The 19,210-nt window shown below is 41.0% G+C and overlaps 1 protein-coding gene across 3 annotated transcripts in view; it reads left to right on the top strand.

Annotated features, from left to right (window-relative positions):
* FGGY (FGGY carbohydrate kinase domain containing) overlaps positions 1-19,210 on the top strand; it is a 220,106-nt gene that overhangs the window by 179,645 nt on the left and 21,251 nt on the right. The gene's annotated exons all lie outside the window — the stretch shown is intronic.

The raw sequence follows: 19,210 nt of genomic DNA, 5'->3' as shown, positions 1-19,210 counted from the left end.
CTTCGTAGGAAAACTCTAGAGAAAGTGAGGAAATGGTATTATTTGTACTGTTCCTCTGGGGGCATCATTAAGTAACTTTTTAAAAAATTATTGGGGCCAATTCAGATGGAACAGAAACTCATAATATGTGGTGTGAGAGCCAATGTGGTATAATTGGTGTAATTACAATGTGGTGTAATCAGTGTTGGACTAGGAGTAAGGATATCCAGGTTCTAGTCCACACTCGGCCATGGAAACCCACTGGGTGACTTTGGGCCAGTCACAGACTCTCAGCCCAACCTACCTAACAGAGTTGTTGTTGTGAGGATAAAATGGAGAGGAGGATTATGTATGCCGCCTTGGGTTCCTTGGAGGAAAAAAGGTAGGATATAAATGTAATAAATAAATAAATAACATGGTTTTAGCTCCAAAAGTGAGCCCTCCACATATGGTCTGTGCCAGTACGTTTGATGTAAGTTCCTCTACTTGTACTGTTAGTGGCAATGAATGTCTGGCCACTTCACACATTGTATTTTTAACACAAGTATGCATACATGTAAGAATTTAATGTATACATGTGAAAGGTTTTGTTCCACGTGTGCAAGAGTGGTAACCTTCAACTGGGAGCTAGGATGCGCCTGCAGCTCTCTTATTCGTGTGCTCAGCAGGAGCATTTGCTTTTGTTTGCCATTGCAAAGTAGAAACATATATTTTAGTTCTGAAATCAATCAAATAATTTGAATGGGCTCTTTGTTAGATTTTTTGGAATGAGATATAGCTCTGCTTCTATTAAAGTTTTCCATTGTGCGACAGTAATGGTTGGACAATGTATTCATTCCTTGGCTGGATCAACTGTCCTAGAGGAGTGATAGGAAGACCCTACAATTTACAGAATCAGCAATTACAACATGGATTTATGAGAGCGTGATGTTCTCACAGGCGGGCTAAGATGATTAGCCTCATGTGCCATTGCTGTTTACTTGACATATGATACAGGTTGACATCTGTTGCCCTTCTCTCTTGCTGAGCACTTGCTTGCTTTGCTTATGGTAATAGTCCCACTGTGCCGTGCATCAGTAGTCCCAACAGAAAAGTTCTTTTATCCCTGTGATCCTTCAGCCAAAGCAGCTTGTGGAACACCCATCATTTGCTAGGCTTCACAACATCCTATCAGGCTGATTTACACACACACACACACTCACAAAAGTAAATAAATCAACTTGAAAGAAGCCGGTCTGCGTGTTCTTCAGCTCTGAAATGTCTCCAGCAAAATGCTATATCATCTCTCTTTTGTGCTATCATGCATGGGAAATATCAGATTGATATGTGCTGTACAATGGTGTTTTGTTGGTTGTCACGTTGGGTGATTTGTAGCTGTTTTATTTCGGTAGAAATTATTAGGTATAAACTTGTCTAAGCAAAAGCCAGTCTGTAACAGTAAGTCATAATTACCCCAGACTATAAACTGCAGTGTTGCAGTAATCAGTGGGTATAAAACAGAATTAATTTCATTTACTTTGGCTTGTCATCACTTAGGCCCAGCTTCAACAAAATTACGAATCACTGATCTGTTTTATGAAGAACTGGGGTCTTTTTCAAATCATGGCTTGGATGAAAGCAAAATTTGGCTCATAATCACATTGAAAGTTGAACTGCAGGTGTCCATATGTTATTGCTTCCAGTCACTCGCCCTCAATTGAGAGATGTTCATCACCAAAAATGGACAGAGCTTCAAGTACAACACAGGAATAATAATACAGAAATTTTTGCACTAGAGAAAATAATTTCTTTGGCTGGAGAATGTCAAGTGTTAAGACCTCATTGGCCAGGGTTAGAAATTAACTTCAGAAGGCTGCTAAGACCTTTGGACAAGTTCATTCTAAGCCTGTCATGGTGATACTAACCATATATGCATGCTATATTCAACAAGTCCTGCTTATTATTGCAGAATCTGTCTTCCTAGACTCAGTGAATGCACTTGGGGCAACAGTGGCAACAGCTTGTGAAGCATTCCTATCCTCTTCCATCTATACCTAAGTGCTTTGGCCCCAATAATGTTATTTTCTTCTTCATCATCCTTATCAGTACCACGTTTAGAGCCCAGATTTCCCCTTTTTCAGTGCCCTGATTCAGATATAATGCTAAACTATGCTTTAATGTAACATGGACAAGCCGGCATGAGATTTGGGGATCACAGACTCCCCTATTCTCTCTCCTCCTTTGGTGCAATTGTGGCAGATTGGAAGCATGTGGTTCCATTTGAAATTAGGGCTGCCTTGAAGCACCATTTCCAGTTTGTTTCCTCGTAGGTGGTAGAGGCCTGATCTGGTTTGCCAGTCAGGTTGGGCAGGGGTGCTTACACTGGTGTGGTGGAGCCAGGGCTGGCGAGAGTGCAGCACCTGACTTCATCTGCCACCACATCCAACTTCCCTGTTCCTTCTACTTTTAGCTGCAATCCTCACACTAGTGGAGGGAAATGGTTTTTTCTGGCAAAAATATTTTGTTCTCTGGTGTATTGCAAAGAATTTGGGGATGACTTGGTCTTGAGTGCTAATTAAAACCCATTAGCTTTACAAAGGACCTGGTCAGGGGGTTGGCGGGGGGTGATAAAAGTTTCAAGAACTGGTTTGGTGACATGAATTGACCCAGCTGCCTCCATTTTTGGACTTTCCTTGGGTCTGTGTGTGTGGCTATGGGGATTGTCATAGTGAGCGCCTGCACTTCAAAATTATCCACTACAAAACTGGGTGCTTACCAGTGGTCAGCATGGCAGCTGCTCTTTTAAAAACAAAAGTCTTGATGCTGCCACCTCTGAGGGTGGTGGACTCTGGCCACTGCTGTTTAAATTTAAAGCACCATCTAAGACACCAGAGGGGGTGTAGCAAGTGGAGGACAGGAAGCCAATCTTACAATCTTCACAGATATATATATATATAAAATAGAGAAAGCGGAGCAATTGTTACTGTCCAGTCATAAGGGAGCCGCCACTACCATTGAGACATAGGATAGTAGCTTCCTTCTGGCTGGAAGTCATTGCTCATATACATTTTGTTCTTCAAAAATCTGTGATAATAGTGGATGCCCACACACTTTTAAGTTATATCCCAGTGATTTGGGGATTAATAGCAAAAGTGAATGCTGAGAGCCCTTTGGAAGGATAAACACCCACCACCAATTCTCATTCATTGGACTGAAGATCTTATAGCTCTTGTTACAAGTATCTCCTACATCTGTCAGTCTCATATGAATGTCTATTTAGATATATGAACAGCTTATACTAACATATATATTTGAAATGGAAATGTACAATCCTTTTACTTTTTATATTAAGGGTGATGTTAATGATTATTGTGCAAGAATATGTTTTATCATATGTTCTTCCTTTTCTTCTTCTTCTTCTCTCTCTCTCTTTCTCTCTCTCGATTCTTCCCACCCCGTTTTTGTTATTTATATTTTTTAAGGTGTGCACCACTACACAAACTACAATGGCCACCCCATGTTTTAGGAAAGCAACATAGCACCAAGATTCAGGGTTGACTTTGAAGAAAGTTTACCAACTATATGTAATTTTTCTTTTTTAAAAAATCATGAAATTTTATTTTATTTTGAAATAAGGTTAATAAAATAAAGGCAACAAAAAGAAGAATTTGCATAATAAATCAAAATCACTAAAGAAACAAAGTAATTCACTAATTATAAATCTTAGTCTATAACTGATATTTTTATGGAACATCTGCAATAAAATAGCCTAAGTAGGAGTTCAGTACTCAATAAAAGTAAAAATACAGTTCTACAACATATAAAAGGAGCCTATGCAGGTGTATGCCATTTTTGTGTGTTTGTGCAAATTAATCAGAAAAAACATAGGCAACTGTACTTTTTTGGAACTTGATCAAAAGTTTGAAATGCTTTAGCATAGGAAATTAATGGAAACTGTTATGTAATAATATCATTCTTCATGTTAGGATTCCTTGCTTGCTGCACTTGCTGAGTAAGGTTATACATACTCATAGTCTCCCAAATTTTATTAATCCACTGCTCTTTCATTGGTTGCTTTGGAGATTTCCAGTTAAAAGTGATACATAACTTTCTAAACTCAACAGTTTCCTGTTACATCCAAATTCTGGGGAACTATGGTTAGTTTAAACTATGGTTTGGGAACAAACCAGGTTCATAAACCACAGTTTGATTCTGGCTTGCCTGAATTAAGTTTAAAATAAACCAGAGTTCCCTGAAGTTTGGATATGGGGAGCTCAAAAGAAGAAGCAAAGGTTTCCAACTTCTCTCCACAGCCACACCAGAATAGGAGAGGGGAATGCAAGAGTCTGCTGCTTTCTGCTGCTCATGAAAGTAATGCTAAACTGTTGATTAGCTTTATGTCAAAAAAGGGCCTTGTTTCTCTATGCAATAATGAAATTCACTCTGATAAAAGCTGCGTCATTTTGGCACAACAGAGCAGCAACAATTTATCGGATATGACCCAGAAAGCATACTGCTTTCGATGTCACAGTCTCAGAAATACGTTAAACAAAACAATCCCTTGTGGGGACTATTTAAAATCTCCCAAGTAGACAGTTAATAACATACTGCCACTATAAAAATGAAACATTATATTCTGTTCAGGTGTCATTGAAAGGGTACTTATTATTTGTGGTTGGAAGACAGCCTAACTTACCTGTTTATTATTTCTGTCTAAGAGCCAAGATTTTTTTGGTTATTATTTATCACATAACATTTAGACTTATGGATAGAACAGGCTATATAATACTGTAAAATGAAAGAGTGATTTTGAAAAATGATAAAGTAACCCAGTGACTGCATTTTTTAATAGGTGATGGTCCAACAGGATCCAACATAATTTGGCATTGGTTGTCTTACGTTGGCTTACCAATACTATTGTTTAATAGTAATGTCAACATTGTATTAGCTATGTATTTTGTACTACACAAGCTGAAACAAGGGCTCTTGGATGATAAATGGGTATTATCACTCAAACAAAGTGGCAAAGTCTTCTGAGGGACAGACACGCACCTTAATCCTAAACACATTTACTTAAATGTGAGCTCACTTGTGCAATGAATATTTTTTACAAGTGTATGCATTTTCAAAATAAGAACATAAGAAGTGCCATGCTGGATCACACCAAGGGTCCCTCTAGTCTAGCACTCTGTTCACACGGTGGCCAACCAACCATCAGCCAGGGATGAACAAGCAGGACATGGTGCAACAGCACCCTCCCACCCATGTTCCCCCAAAACTGGTGCGCACAAGCTTACTGCCTCGAATACTGGAGATAGCACACAACCGTCAGGGCTAATAGCCATTGATAACCTTCGCCTCCAGGAATTTATCTATCTAAATTGGTGGCCATCACTACAACTTGTGGTAGTGAGTTCCATAATTTAACTATGCGCTGTGTGAAGAAGTACTTCCTTTTATTTGTCCTGAATCTCCCGCCACCAATTAGCTTCATGGGATGACCCCGGTTTCTAGTATTTTGAGAGAGGGAGTATTTTAGCTAGACATGTGCTGCGTAGGACACTTGGCACAGTCTAGAACAAAGGCATGGGGGTGGGGTTTGAAAGTTTGTTTGAAAGTTCTCCCAAGGGTTGTGGTGGGGAATTCCTTACACTTGCAGAGCTCACATGTCAAAAACAGCTAAGCCAAAACCCTTTTCCCCACATGGAGAGAGATTTCAAACAAGGCATCCTGCCCACATGCATATCTGAGGTAATACAATCCTATGAGGACTGATTGTATCATGTGCCATATTCAACATCTGAATTGTCCCTCAGTCAATTAATTGTCCCTCAGTCACCTAAAACTAATGCTTCCTTCCTTTATTAATTACTCATCCTACCTGTGTAGTGTCGAAACCTGAGGGGAAGTTAGCAGCCCAATCTAAAGCACAATGCCTTTTGAATCACAAATATATAGAAAATCGATGGGATGAAAGACAGATCTACATGTTACATGTTTGCTGCCAAGAATATGAGTATTCCCTGCAGGAAAGTGTGAGTGACATGCACACTTGTACGTGATATTTTTTTTTACTACCAACATACACATAGCTGAGAATTGAGACTCAACTAGGGGGCCCAAACGCATGAACATGGGATGTTTAAAGATGTGTGTGCCTCCCTGTATAATGTATACAGTTAATATGTTTGCTGTAGGAAACACTGGTATAAATCACTTATGTTTCCCATAGCAATGGGCAGAGCGGCCCTTAATTCCATGTAATGTATTTAGGATAGGGTGTTGGGATAAAACAGTCCAAGCATTCTGTTTATGATAGAGGTATGCCTATAAATCTCCTAATAGAGAGATTGATGTTGCTATTTTTAAAAAGCATGCGAATCAATTAAGGCCATTGCTCCAGAGAAAAATATTTTCCATAATTGGATTAAAATATACACTAATTACATAAGATTTATTTCAATGATGTTTAGGCACCAAAGGCTATTACGTTATTAAAGCAATGGCATTGTTTTCCGCTTATATTCTTGAAAGATAGTGGGATGGCAGTGGTTTTGTTTCAAAAACCTATGTTATCAAAAGCCTGCATAATTTTAGGACATGCACTGTATACAGATATTATTCCTACTGTAATCTGTTACAGTTAGAGTCATGCTTTGGACTGCTGGGAAAATAGTGCAGTTAGAAAAATGAAGGTAGGGCAGGATAACCCGGGTTCTTTTATAGCTTCTCCAAGTTTGCTGTCTCCTTTTTCAGAGTGTGCCTTCCTTAATTATGTGTGCTGTATTACAGGCAAATTGAATAGTCTGGCCGCCCTCCCCTCCAGCTAAGTTGAAGAGAAACTTCAAGACATGCGCTGGAGAGTTGGAAACTCGATCCACCACATTAATTCCCCATCTGGGATCTGAACTCTTGCTATGCCAGTGTAGGAGATCAGAGTGTTCTGTAAGGAAACACAAGCATGTAGAGTCACTGTGCTAGCTGTCTGAAATGCCTGAGGGTTTTTCAAATGAATTTTTTCAAAGGACACGATGATTACTTCGTCTGGGAGTTTGACACCAGCGATCTAAACCACTAGGACATATTTCGGCAAGCCTGTTTTATAAGGAAGTGTCCTACCTCACACGTATAGTTTCTGTCCTTTATCCTAAAATTTGGCTGTGAGAGTTAGGCTAGAATTCTCAACATCCTTACAGAGAAGTATGTTCTACTGTAATCACTGGTACTTCCTTCAACAAACATATGTGAATAGTATTGGGGCACTTAGTGCTGTTGCATTGTTGAAGCTAAGAGACATGATTCTGATCAGGGCCTGGGTGGGAGGCCATTGGGAGCCCTGTGCAAATTGTTTTCAACTTCCTTAAGAAACAGAGATGTAATTATACTCAAAGAATAAATCATCAGGATCTTAATTTCATTAAAACTGATATACAGTAGATCTGCCCCCCCTCCCCTCTCACTTTTGCCCAAATCGTAGTCCTTTAAAATTCCTGTATGGATTGTGGCACAAGACTATGTAGGGCTGCTTCCAGATAAGGCCTTTGTTATGCAACCTCATGGCCTGAAACACAGAATGTTACGGTGGGGGTTGAGTGGGGGTCTAGACTTCATTTACTCCTGTTTGTAACCCTCCATTGTTTGCCTACTGCTTTGTCCATCTTTTTTCTTACCACAAAAAAATCTGTGAAGGAGGGAAAGACGAATAGCTGCACAATGTTTTTTGATTGGTAGCACTAGGAGGCCTCTGTCTGAAAGCACCCTAAGTCTGCCATCGCCATCTGGTTGTTCCATATCTGTTTCACATAAACAGAGAATGCCAGTCAGTCTGGTACATCCTTAGCCCCAAAGAATGAAATAACAGGTAGGGCTGATTCAAATATGCATGCCCATCACATGACTTAATACTGGATAACTCATAACTTGGTACATAAATCCTTCCATTTATATCTTTTGGATTTGAGGTGATGTGAATGGTTCAAAAGTTCTGTTTGAGATGCTTGATCTGTGGTGACTTCTTCAAACAGGCAAGCCTTCGCTTGGTGCCGTAACCATCAAGAGATCCGTGTGTGAACTTGTTTGTCCCTGCCTGTATCTTAAGGGTTTCCTCCTCCTATGCACATATCAGCATATGAAGCCCTGCACTGTGTCCCCTACTGCCTGAAGTCAAGTGGTTTGTCAAACAAGATAAGGCCTTTTTAGTTGTGGCACTAGTTGTTTTGGGAATTCCCTCCCAAGAAACATCTGCTTAGGGCTCTCACTGCTTGTGTTTTCACTGGCTAATGAAAACACCATTACTAAATGTGCCTTTCTACAAGTAATAACTATCACTCTAAAATGTGTGCTGGTTATTGTTTCTGGTGTTGTAATGTCTTTCTGGTGCTATGGCTGGTTCTTAATGCTTTTTTCTTGAGCCCGCTTTGCCAGCACCCGTTGAAGTGCCGGCGGACAACAGTTCCACAGTATCGTGTCAGCCCTGCTGTCCAGCTGCAGCAAATAAGCTTCACACATTAAATATGCTTGGTGAGTTTTGGAAGCAAGGACTCCTTCCTCAGGAGCATGTAAATTTTAGAAATTCCCGGATCTCTTAATGTTTTCTGTCTCTCCTTGTTCATGAACCTTTGCGTAAATGAGTTGAAAAAGAAAATGTTGCTCTTAGGTTTTTTAGGCTGCTATATCTGAAGTGGTGCAGGAATTCCAGGGGCTGCCTATACTGCGGTGGGTTGCTGCCACAATAAGCAAACCCCTGTGCTTTTGCTGCATCAGGGTGACAGTAGTTAATCCTGATGCAGCAGCAAAAGCACAGGGTTCCTGGCGTCCGGGCCTACCCCTTGCCCTCTGCCTGGGCAGACGACAACCAATCAGGGGTCGCCATCTGCTCACTCAACCCGCCACCATGACTCTGGAGCGAGGAATGCCCTAAACCCTTGGCCAGCGTAGCTTGGCAGGGTGGGGCTGTTGTGGGGGGTGCGGCAAAACGAGGCGTGGAGGCAGCCTCTTCCCGGGCCCACGTGACTCGGGGAGGGGCTAGGAGCCTATTCATATGCTGTTTTAGAAGAAGATGCCTGCTTAGGTTCCCTACTGCAGATCCATCAATAAATGTGGCCCTGTTTAAAACCCAGCTAATGTCTCCATCCCGTTATTTCGCGCACTTCACACTCCACAATAGATGGCAGATGTGCCTTACTCAGCTCACTCCAGAGGAAAAGGTCGGGGTAAGTTCCCCCCAAAAAATTATTTCACAGCTTTGTGGGGAAGTCCTGTGGTGGCTGCTGCATCATATAATCGATGCAGTGCCACTGCGCAGCCACCCCCGGGCTTTCGGTGCGTATAGACAGCCCCTCAGAATCACTCAAGCTCCTGAGAAAGAAATCCCCAATTCCAAAACACATCAAGCATATTAAACATTTTGTACTATCCAGTACCTGAGTTCTCTTGTTGTTGTTGTTTCTGTTTTTGAGGTGCTCCAAAAAACAAAGATACCCAAGTTCTGGCTAACCTCATTCCTCCCCACCCTTGTTTCTCCATAGAGAGTAGTAATGAAACTAAGAACTGGGCCTCACCATTTTCAGATTTTACAACCTGACCCTGAATGGATTTACTCAAAACTAAGCCTAATAGATTTCTTAGGATTTAAGTCCATTTAATTATAGTTAGGGTTTACACACATTTTATATTGCAACTTATTCCTTCAGGACTATAACTCCATCACTACCCTGGCATCTCAAAATACCCTACTGGTGTTTTGCTCAAGATGATATTGGTTTGCTAATTTTTCTTTTTTCAAGTGGCTTTTATTCATTGGTACAAAATAGTTTACTATCTGTCTCTTAACTTCCCATAGATTAGGTTACAAGAGGAGGGGGTAACATTAACATTGCTGGTAAATTAAGATGTGTTAACTTCAGTGATGGCTGCTGGCATTTAGCTTAGGGGAACAGGATAATGAATTGCCCTAAAGCTACAACATATCTTGAAGCCCTTGGAAATAATAAAGGTCCTGCTTTTTAATATTATGTATAAAGCATGTTGCACCGACATACATTTCTCTGAATTTTCCAGTAAGAGGGCTTAAGCTTTCTATTAATTTTGCAGCAGCTCCACCTGTGGAACAATACTAGAAGTGCAGCAGGAAGTTTCAAAAGCTGATTTCTCCAGTTTACTGTTACTTTATGGGCATTTTAAAGTCATTCATGTATTAGTAGATATGAAGGCAAGAGAGCCACAGTGTTTACAGAGGAGGTGTAATTTAATTTGTGGCCGCTGTCAAGAAGGTGCAGAAAAGGGCAATCAAAATGATCAAAGGAAGGTTACAACAGCTGGGATTGTTCAGCTTGGGGGAAAAAGGAGGCTAAGGGGAAACCTAATAGAGGTGCACACAATTATGCATGGTGTGGAGAATGTGGATAGGGAGACATTTTTCTCCATCTCTCAAAATACTAGAACCTGGGGGGTCATCCCATGAAGCTGGTTGATGGGAGATTCAGGACAGATAAGATGAAGTACTTCTTCATACAGTGCATAGATAAACTATGGAATTCACTACCACAAGAAGTAGTGATGGCCACCAATTTGAATGGCTTTAAAAGGGGGGTAGATAAATTCCTGGAGGAGAAGATTGTCAATGGCTACTAGCCCTGATGGCTATCTGCTACCTCCAGTATCAGCTGCAGAAAGCCTATAGACTCCAGTTTCTGGGGAACATGGGTGGGAGGGTGCTATTGCACCGTGTCCTGCTTGTGGGTCCCTAGTTGATAGCTGGTTGGCCACTGTGTGAATAGAGTGCTGGGAAAGATGGACTGTTGGTCTGATTCAGCATGGATGTTATGCTCTTAATTAGACATTTAGCTGCCCACATGTATAGTGGAGATGTGAGTATGAGGTAATTGTTGGATAGTTGGAGGAAACAGAATAATGTTAAATCACGGTCCCAAACATGAAGTTTGTAGCATCACTTGGTTGCCACCTCAGTTGTTTTGCTGGGTATGACATTATTAGTTGAAATACTCAGTGATAAAGTAAATTTATCAAGGCAAACTGATAAAGAATCCATTTGCCTTGATTCTGGTTCCATTCAAGGAATTGTATTGTATTGCTAAAATCCTAGTCAAATGGTTATAAATCTGCAGTTATCAGAGTTTGATCTAAAAATGGTAGGCATCAAATTATGACAATAGTCTGTGTGAAAAAAGTATGGATGGTGTACAACTCCAAACAGGACTACCTTTAAAAACAAGGAGCCAAAAAATAATAATTAAACAAACAAGTTAACCACTTAGGCAGATCAGCAATCATATGAGTAGATTTTTGCTGAGAGTTAAGATGAATCATTCAGATCTCCATTTACTCAAATATTTCTACTCTTGGGATCTACTGTTATTTTTGACATGGACAAAAACAATACTTGTCACTAATGGTAGAATATAAGGTACAGGGCTCCAATATCAGCAAACGCCAGTTATCATGTCTGTTTAACTTAGGCCTTAACATGCCATGCTCTATCCTCTATGAAGTGGCTGACATGGAGAGATGTTCCTCAGCCCCAATTCTTACATTATGAGAATGGTGCAATGGGAACATCTGTGTGGTCAGTTCCCACATTGTTCCAGCTTTGTAATATGATAGATGATCTGGGAGAAGCTGACAAACTGGATGTGAATAGATAGATATGAGTATTGAATGGAGTGAATTAAGAATAAACCAATCAGAAATGGCAGCCATTGAACCATTGTAGCTATTGCAGCATTAGACCTGACCCTCACTTGTCGCCTATGACTTCCTCCCCCTTATTTTAGCATTTATGGGTGCCCAGACACCCCTTGCTACTTCCTCAGACATATCATGAACTGTCACAGCACAAATATGTTGAGTGGTGTAAATTTAGTATAATTGTTTTGTGATTAATTGGTGGATATGTTGCTTATCCAGCTGGTCACCATATTGTGGGGTCATTTTTTTCCCTAGGCTGAGATTGATTAGTAAGGCTGGTTGGATGGGGTGGTAGCAGAACTTGTATGCTTTTGTGTGTGAATGTGTATGTGTGTTTATGATTTCCTTTCCTCTGTAAGAATCTGGCATGGTTCACATGCTTAAATCATCTGGAGCTGTGCTGGCCCCCATATGTCGTACACTAATTTCTGATCATAATGTACCATGGTCTGGATTAGCTGTGGGCTGATCTGGGGAGAAGAGGTAAACTGTGTCCATCAGTTGGATTAGATAGACTTCTGGATCTTTCTGGAGACTTTTTTTTTTTTGGTGGACAAAGTGAACTTGCAGGGAATGAAAATCCAGTCATATAAATCCATCTTCCTTTTGCTCTCCTTTTTTGTGCCATCTCCATGGGCTGGGAGATATGTAGCAGAGAAAAATTGCTATCCTATGAAATAGCCTGTCTTGAGCTTTATTCTGGATCCTCCCATGTGTTTATTCCAGGAGGTGCGCTGTCTCTCCTGCCAGGCAGCCTCAAATAGGTAGCCACACTTAAGTCTATCTCAGATGGAGGCCTTTTCCTACACTCCAACTCTGTACAAAAAAGTGAGCTCTGAAATGCTATCTGAGCTGAAGGCTCTCAATGTGTGGATGAGATGGTGGTGTAGGATGGAGGAGTTTAGATTTGTTAGGCACTGCTGACAAGCCAGGCATGTACAAAAAGGGTCAGACTCCACTCGAACCAAACTGCTGGAATTTAACATAAAAAAGATGACCAATCAGCTTTTAAGCTGAACCCTGGGAGAAAGCTGACAGGAGATGGAAAGCATCCAGTTCAGGTTGAATCATCTTTAGGAGATGAAGGTGAAAATGCTTCTGATTGCCGAAGTGAAGGAGGTAATTCTCAAGTGTCATTTCACGATGAAGGAAAGGGAGAGGAGGATATTGGATGGTGGTGGGGGCACAATGTTTCTCTTGGGAGGCAGCAACCACAAAATGAGTTGTGCTTCAAAGGCCCCTGAGATATGTGCCATAAGCGGATGGGAGGACTACAGGGCAGACAACCCATGGCAATCCACAGAATGCCAGGTTGTGTGCCAGGAGTAACTTGGGTTAGTTAATCAGCCCAAGGGGGGTTATTCTCACCATGGCTTATCGTGACATGAGAACTCACCTATTGTGTCCAGTATCGAAGGCAGTATGCCTTCATACAACAGTTGCTGGAAAACCCAAGCAGGAAGGCACGATTGCACTCCTGTCCTTCTTGTGTACTTTCACAGGCAACTGGTTGACCACCATGTGAATGCTGGACTAGAAGGCCTTTTCTGGGATCCATCAGAGCTCTTGTTACGCTTCTACTGGGCAGTGATTGTTTCAAACTTCCTTCAGTCAGAATTCTATTTGTTTATTTATTAAATTTATATACGACCCCATAGCCGAAGCTCTCTGAACAGTTTACAAAAGTTAAAAACAGTGAACATTTAAAAAAAGTATACAACATTTAAAACCATCAAAAATATAAAAACAACAGTATAAAACAACAGTATCCATTTAAACAACAACAGTTCTGGGGTCCATTAAAAAACAAAAAACAAACTTAGCATATGTTGTTAAATGCTGTTAAATGCCTGGGAGAAGAGTCTTGACATGGTGCTGAAAAGATAACAATGTTTGTTTGTTTGTTTGTTTATTTATTACATTTCTGTACCGCCCAATAGCCGAAGCTCTCTATGTTGGCTCCAGGCGAGCCTCGTCAGGGGGTTGGTTCCATAATTGGGGGAGTGCACCACTGAAAAGGCCCTCTCCATTGTGGCCATCCTCCGAGCTTCCCTCAGAGTAGGGACTCAGAGGAGGACCTTAGATGTTGAGCGCAGTGTACGGGTAGGTTCATGTCGGGAGAGGCGTTCCATCAGGTATTGTGGTCCTGAGCCGTGTAATTCTAGTTGCTGCTCACTGGCATATGATCATGTATCAGAAACCACAGTCAATTTTTTGAAGAATTCCAGTGCAACGAACAAGGATAACCACACTCTCAGCTTGGCAGAGCATCCAGATAACTGCACTGGGGTGACAGATGCATATATCTGGGGGCCCATACTATACTTTCCATAGGAAATGAATATGCTATATGTGGCCTTTCCTATGGACAAATAGCACCTTTTCCCTATTAAAGTCACAGTCCACGTGGTATTAGGAGGTTAACAAAAGATTTTGTTGTTTCGCTCTGCTGTGTTTAAGGCTGGAATCCTGCACACACTTACCGGGAGTAAGTCTGATTGAACTCAATGTAACATATCTGAACAGACATATATAGGATTGCAAATTGCTCAAAGCATAAGAATTTGGAATTGGAATGTGGAATTAACGGTATCCTTAATTCTGGGCTAAGAAATGTGATAGTAAATGAAGAGATCTCAGAAGTGAAGATCATAACTATTTCCATGTGATGTATCCTGTTAAATAAGAAGTACTGTCCTGAAAGTTGACATGCTACTAAATGAGGTGTTCTTTTCTCTCCTACAATGCTCAAAGGCATATCACCATATCTAGCTATAGTGGCAGCACCCATAGGCTAGGTGCTGAATCCAGTGTGTTTTATTTATTTATTGTTTCTTAAGTGTAATATTGCCTTTTCCTCCAAGGTCCCCAAAGCAGTGTACGTGATCTGCTGCCTCTCCATTTTATCCTCACAACAACCCTATGAAGTATGTTAGGCAGAGAATCAGTGACTGGCCTGAAGTCACCCAGGCCTAATCTACACCAAGCAGGATATTGCACTATGAAAGCAGTGTGAAAGCGGTATATAAAAGGCAGAAGCCACACTACTGCTTTATAGCAGTATTGAAATGCACTAACAACTGTTGGGGCCCACTGACACATACCATATGCTGCTTTCATAGTGCTATATCTTGCTTGGCATGGCTCTTGCCTCTTATATACCACTTTCATACCATTTCGATAGTGCTATATCCTGCTTGGTATAGATTAGGCCCCAGTGAACGTCATGGCCGAGTGGGGACTAAAACCTGGGTTTCCCAAGTCTAGTCCTAGGGTATTTTTTAGATAGGCAGGGTATAAATTGAAATCATCATCATCATCATCATCATCATCATCATCATCATCACTATAACCACTGCACCACACTGTAGAGAGATGGCTTTGCCAACCCATCTTCGATCAGGGAAGGCAAGGGACAAGTGAAGCCGTGTGTGTGAATAGATGTCTTCGTGTTGAATGAATGAGGGGAGTGGCCTTGCTACTGTTGGCATGTGGCCTTTGGCATACATGTCCAGAGTCAAATGAGGTTCCCCACCCTCATCTGACAGTTTCCAAAAGTAGCCTGTGCAGCTGGAGATGCAATGGAAGTATCAAGTTGTCCACATTTTCCGGCACCAGTCTCTGTTCATGCGCAGTAAGAAGCGAACATAAGAAAAAGAGCTAAACATTGCATTAAAGCTAAGAAAGGATGTTATTTTATTCCACCCAAAAGCTGAATGTGCATAGAAGCTCTTCCCACGCTGTATGAAAGGGTTTGCCTCCTAGGTCCCATTGCCAAGAGTAATTCCTTCTCTTTCATTATGCACTGTGGCTCTTCTTGTGGGTTAAATAAGTTGTCCATGCTTCACATGAGCATTTCATGTTCCTGCTCTGAAGTATAACAGCTTCATTTTTTTACTGTGAATTTTGGACTTCATCTTTGTCCTTTTTTTTAAAAAAAAAAGATCAAAACCAAAAGGTTAATATTCAGTTCCATTAATTTGCCATGTGACTCTGAAATCTAATATAGTACAAGATTTCCTATTCCATCGAAAAGCACACACTAACTTTTAAAGTTGTAACCATCTTATGAAGACTTTAGGAAATATTTATGCAAACTGTATTTTAGATATACTTTTGGTAGAAAATATGAATAGCTTGCAGGGGTGAACCAATCCTAAATTTAGTTTTTAATAATAATGTGTTATTTACAAATGAATATTTTTACAACATAAGATTTCTTTCACTATTTGAAATTATCACATGGGATACAAAATTGGAAAATTTTGGAGAGACTCACAGAACAACATTTTTTTTTAAAAAAAATTATCAGTTATCTAAGGGACAAAATGAGTAGTATATTTACAAAATAGTGCTGATTCCGCTTTAAAAAAAAATTGGATCCTATAATACAGAATAAACGTAATTTATAATTTCTTCACTTACTTGGAATGGAGTCGGGTGGGAGTTGAGATTGAGGATTTTTTAGTTTTTCCATTCTCCTATACAGCAATTTTCATTAGACAGGGCTCTGAATCCGTCAAACTCATTTGCTAGCAGGAGATTCAGGACAGATAAAAGGAAGCACTTCTTCACACAGCACATAGTTAAACTATGGAATTCACTACAACAAGATGTAGTGAATGCCACCAATTTGGATAGTTTTAAAAGGGTGGTGGATAAATTTCTGGAGGAGAAGGCTAGCCCTGATGTCTGTGTGCTACTTCCAGTATCAGAGGCAGTAAGCCTGTGTGCTCCAGTTGCTGGGAAACATGGGTGGGAGGGTGCTGTTGCACCTGTTCCCCGCTTGTGGGTCCCTGGTCAACAGCTGGTTGGCCGCTGTGTGAACAGAGTGCTGGAGTAGATGGACCCTTGATCTGATCCAGCATGGCTCCTGTTATGTTCCTATGTTCCTCCAGGAACAAGGACTGCAGCCATTAGATCCAGCAGTTCCATGGCCTCTCCCCTCTTGGCCCATTGGCCCACCCCAACACACCCATTTCCCCCTTGTTGGGGTTGGAGTCCTGACCTTGGGAGAGGCAGCCACCACAGAGGCTGGGAGGAGCTTAGGAAGAGGGAGATCCACAGTGAGATCTCCTCTGAGGTCAGAGCTCTATTACCAGCTTCAGAGGGGAAGATCCCCTGCATCCTATTTAATTGCCCCATGGACATCGTCCACAGAAAATGTGTCACACCAGTGTTGGTGTTGCACTAGTGCAACATCAATTATATTAGCGATAATGCAGTATTGGTCACAGGGCTTAAAATTAAAACACAACACCCTACACTAGTTGAAGTCAGTGGAATTTTCTTCCCAGTGTTGCTTTCCATTTATTGCTTTTGATCCAGGGCATTGCTCAGTTATTGGAGGCCTCGCTAGAGACACTGAACCCTTCCAATTTGAACCAGAAATTATTAAATTATAGTGCAGCAAGTAACTGAAAGAAATATAATATATGCCTCTAGTTAACAAGACTTCCTTGTTTAAGAGTGGTTTGACTTCATAAAGCCTGGCTGTAGTTGTCTTACAATTAAATTGCTACAGTAAAAAAAAAAGGGGGAGGGTCTGCAATCCGTTTCCTCTGGTAAAATTAAATGACTGACAATTTTTGGGTCCGCATGTCTCTGCAATTCCAATTGTACTATGAAACTTTTTTTAAAAAAAAATATTCCTTTTTTTGGGCATACAAAAAAAAGTCATATACACTATATCTGTGTAGATTCAAGACACCTGTCATTAATACAACTAAACTTCAAAACAAATTTACACAAATAACCTCAAGTTAAAGAAAGGAAGAGGTACAGTAAAAATAATATAACTTGGGATTTGTACAAAGAAGACAAAGGGTTTTTTTTTCTTGGATAAATGCTCTCTTCTGCCTGTGTGGCTCTGATTTATTCTCCAAGAACATACCTTTACACTAGAATTAGAGGCATTTTAGATTTGTTCCATTAAGCTATTTGCACAATCTGAAATTGCAGCAAATGGGATGAAATATTAGAAGCTGGTGTGATATTGGTTTGATTAACTAGCACAAATTCAAAAATGGAGGCTAAGATCTAGAAAGAGAGAGGGAAAAAACTGAAAAGGGTAACAGCTTGAGCTAGCCTTCCACAACTTGTTGCCCTCCAGATGTTTTGGACTTCAGTTGCTATCAGCCCTAGTTGACATGGCCAATAGTTAGGAATATTAAGAATATAATAACATAAGACGTGCCATGCTGGATCAGACCAAGGGTCCATCTAGTCCAGCACTCTGTTCACACAGTGGCCAGGGACCAAAAAAGCAGGACATGGTGCAACAGCACCCTCCCACCCATGTTCCCCAGAAACTGGTGCACACAGGCTTACTGCCTCGAATACTGGAGATAGCACACAACCGTCAGGGCTAATAGCCATTGATAACCTTCTCCTCCAGAAATTTATCCATCTAAATTGGTGGCCATCACTACAATTTGTGGTAGTGAGTTCCATAATTTAAGTATGCACTGCGTGAAGAAGTACTTCCTTTTATTTGACCCCACTTTTCACTTCGCTCCATCGGGAGAATTGACCATTTATTCCTACTCTCTGCTTTCTGTTCTCTAACCAGTTACTGATCCATAAGGAGACCTCTCCTCTTATTCCATGACTGCTAAGTTTGTTCATGAGTCTTTGGTGAGGGACTTTATCAAAAGCCTTTTGGAAATCCAAGTAAACAATGTCCACCGGATCACCCCCGTCTACATGTTTGTTGACACTCTCAAAGAATTCTAGTAGATTAGTGAGACAAGACTTGCCGTTGCGGAAGCTGTGTTGAATCTTGTTCAGCAGGACCTGCCCTTCTATATGCTTACTAATTTTGTCTTTAATAATGCTTTCAATCAATTTACCTGGAACAGATGTCAAGCTAATCGGCCTGAAATTTCCCAGATCCACCCTGGATCCCTTTTTGAAAAGTGGTCTCATACCCAGTTTTCAAAAAGGCCTTCCAGATATCTTGGACTGCGAGTCTCATCGGCCTCAGCCAGCATTACCAAAGGACAAGTGAAGTGAATTCCTCCTCAATGTTAGAGATCAATGTTGGTACCAATTTAAATGAAGCTGCAAAGGACAGAAATTATGACACTCCCTCTTTTAGTAGTCACTGGTGGGAGACCTGACATATGCAACTGCAGACCTACCTTCCCAGCACTCAAAAATGTTCCCGAATTGTGCATATGCACAAATGCTCAGGGCTCTCTGTAGGCCACTTTCAAACCATAATGTTCTCTGTTCCTCTGCATAGGCGCAGATGGTACTCAGAGACATTTCAATGAAAATTCTACTGACATAGTATTCTCAACAAGCAGGTCTAGTACTGGTAGTAATTAATTACATTTCAAGATTTTTTTTTCTCTGCATCAAAATATTTCAAAGCTGCTTAAGAAATAAAACATGGCCCCAAGGGGGGCTCGATCCAGCATCACCACTTGTGCAATGGCCCTTTCCCATCCTTCCCTCCCTCTCACAGCCCCACACACATGCCAAAATCTGCTCCGGAGTCCCCTCAACCCTCTAGAGCAGATTTGAAGGGTGTCATGGGAGT

The sequence above is a fragment of the Elgaria multicarinata genome, chromosome 1 (assembly GCF_023053635.1).
Source record: "Elgaria multicarinata webbii isolate HBS135686 ecotype San Diego chromosome 1, rElgMul1.1.pri, whole genome shotgun sequence".
Taxonomy (NCBI): Eukaryota; Metazoa; Chordata; class Lepidosauria; order Squamata; family Anguidae; genus Elgaria; species Elgaria multicarinata.
Note: the sequence above shows the minus strand (reverse complement) of the source record. Positions and strands in the feature narration are given on the sequence as shown.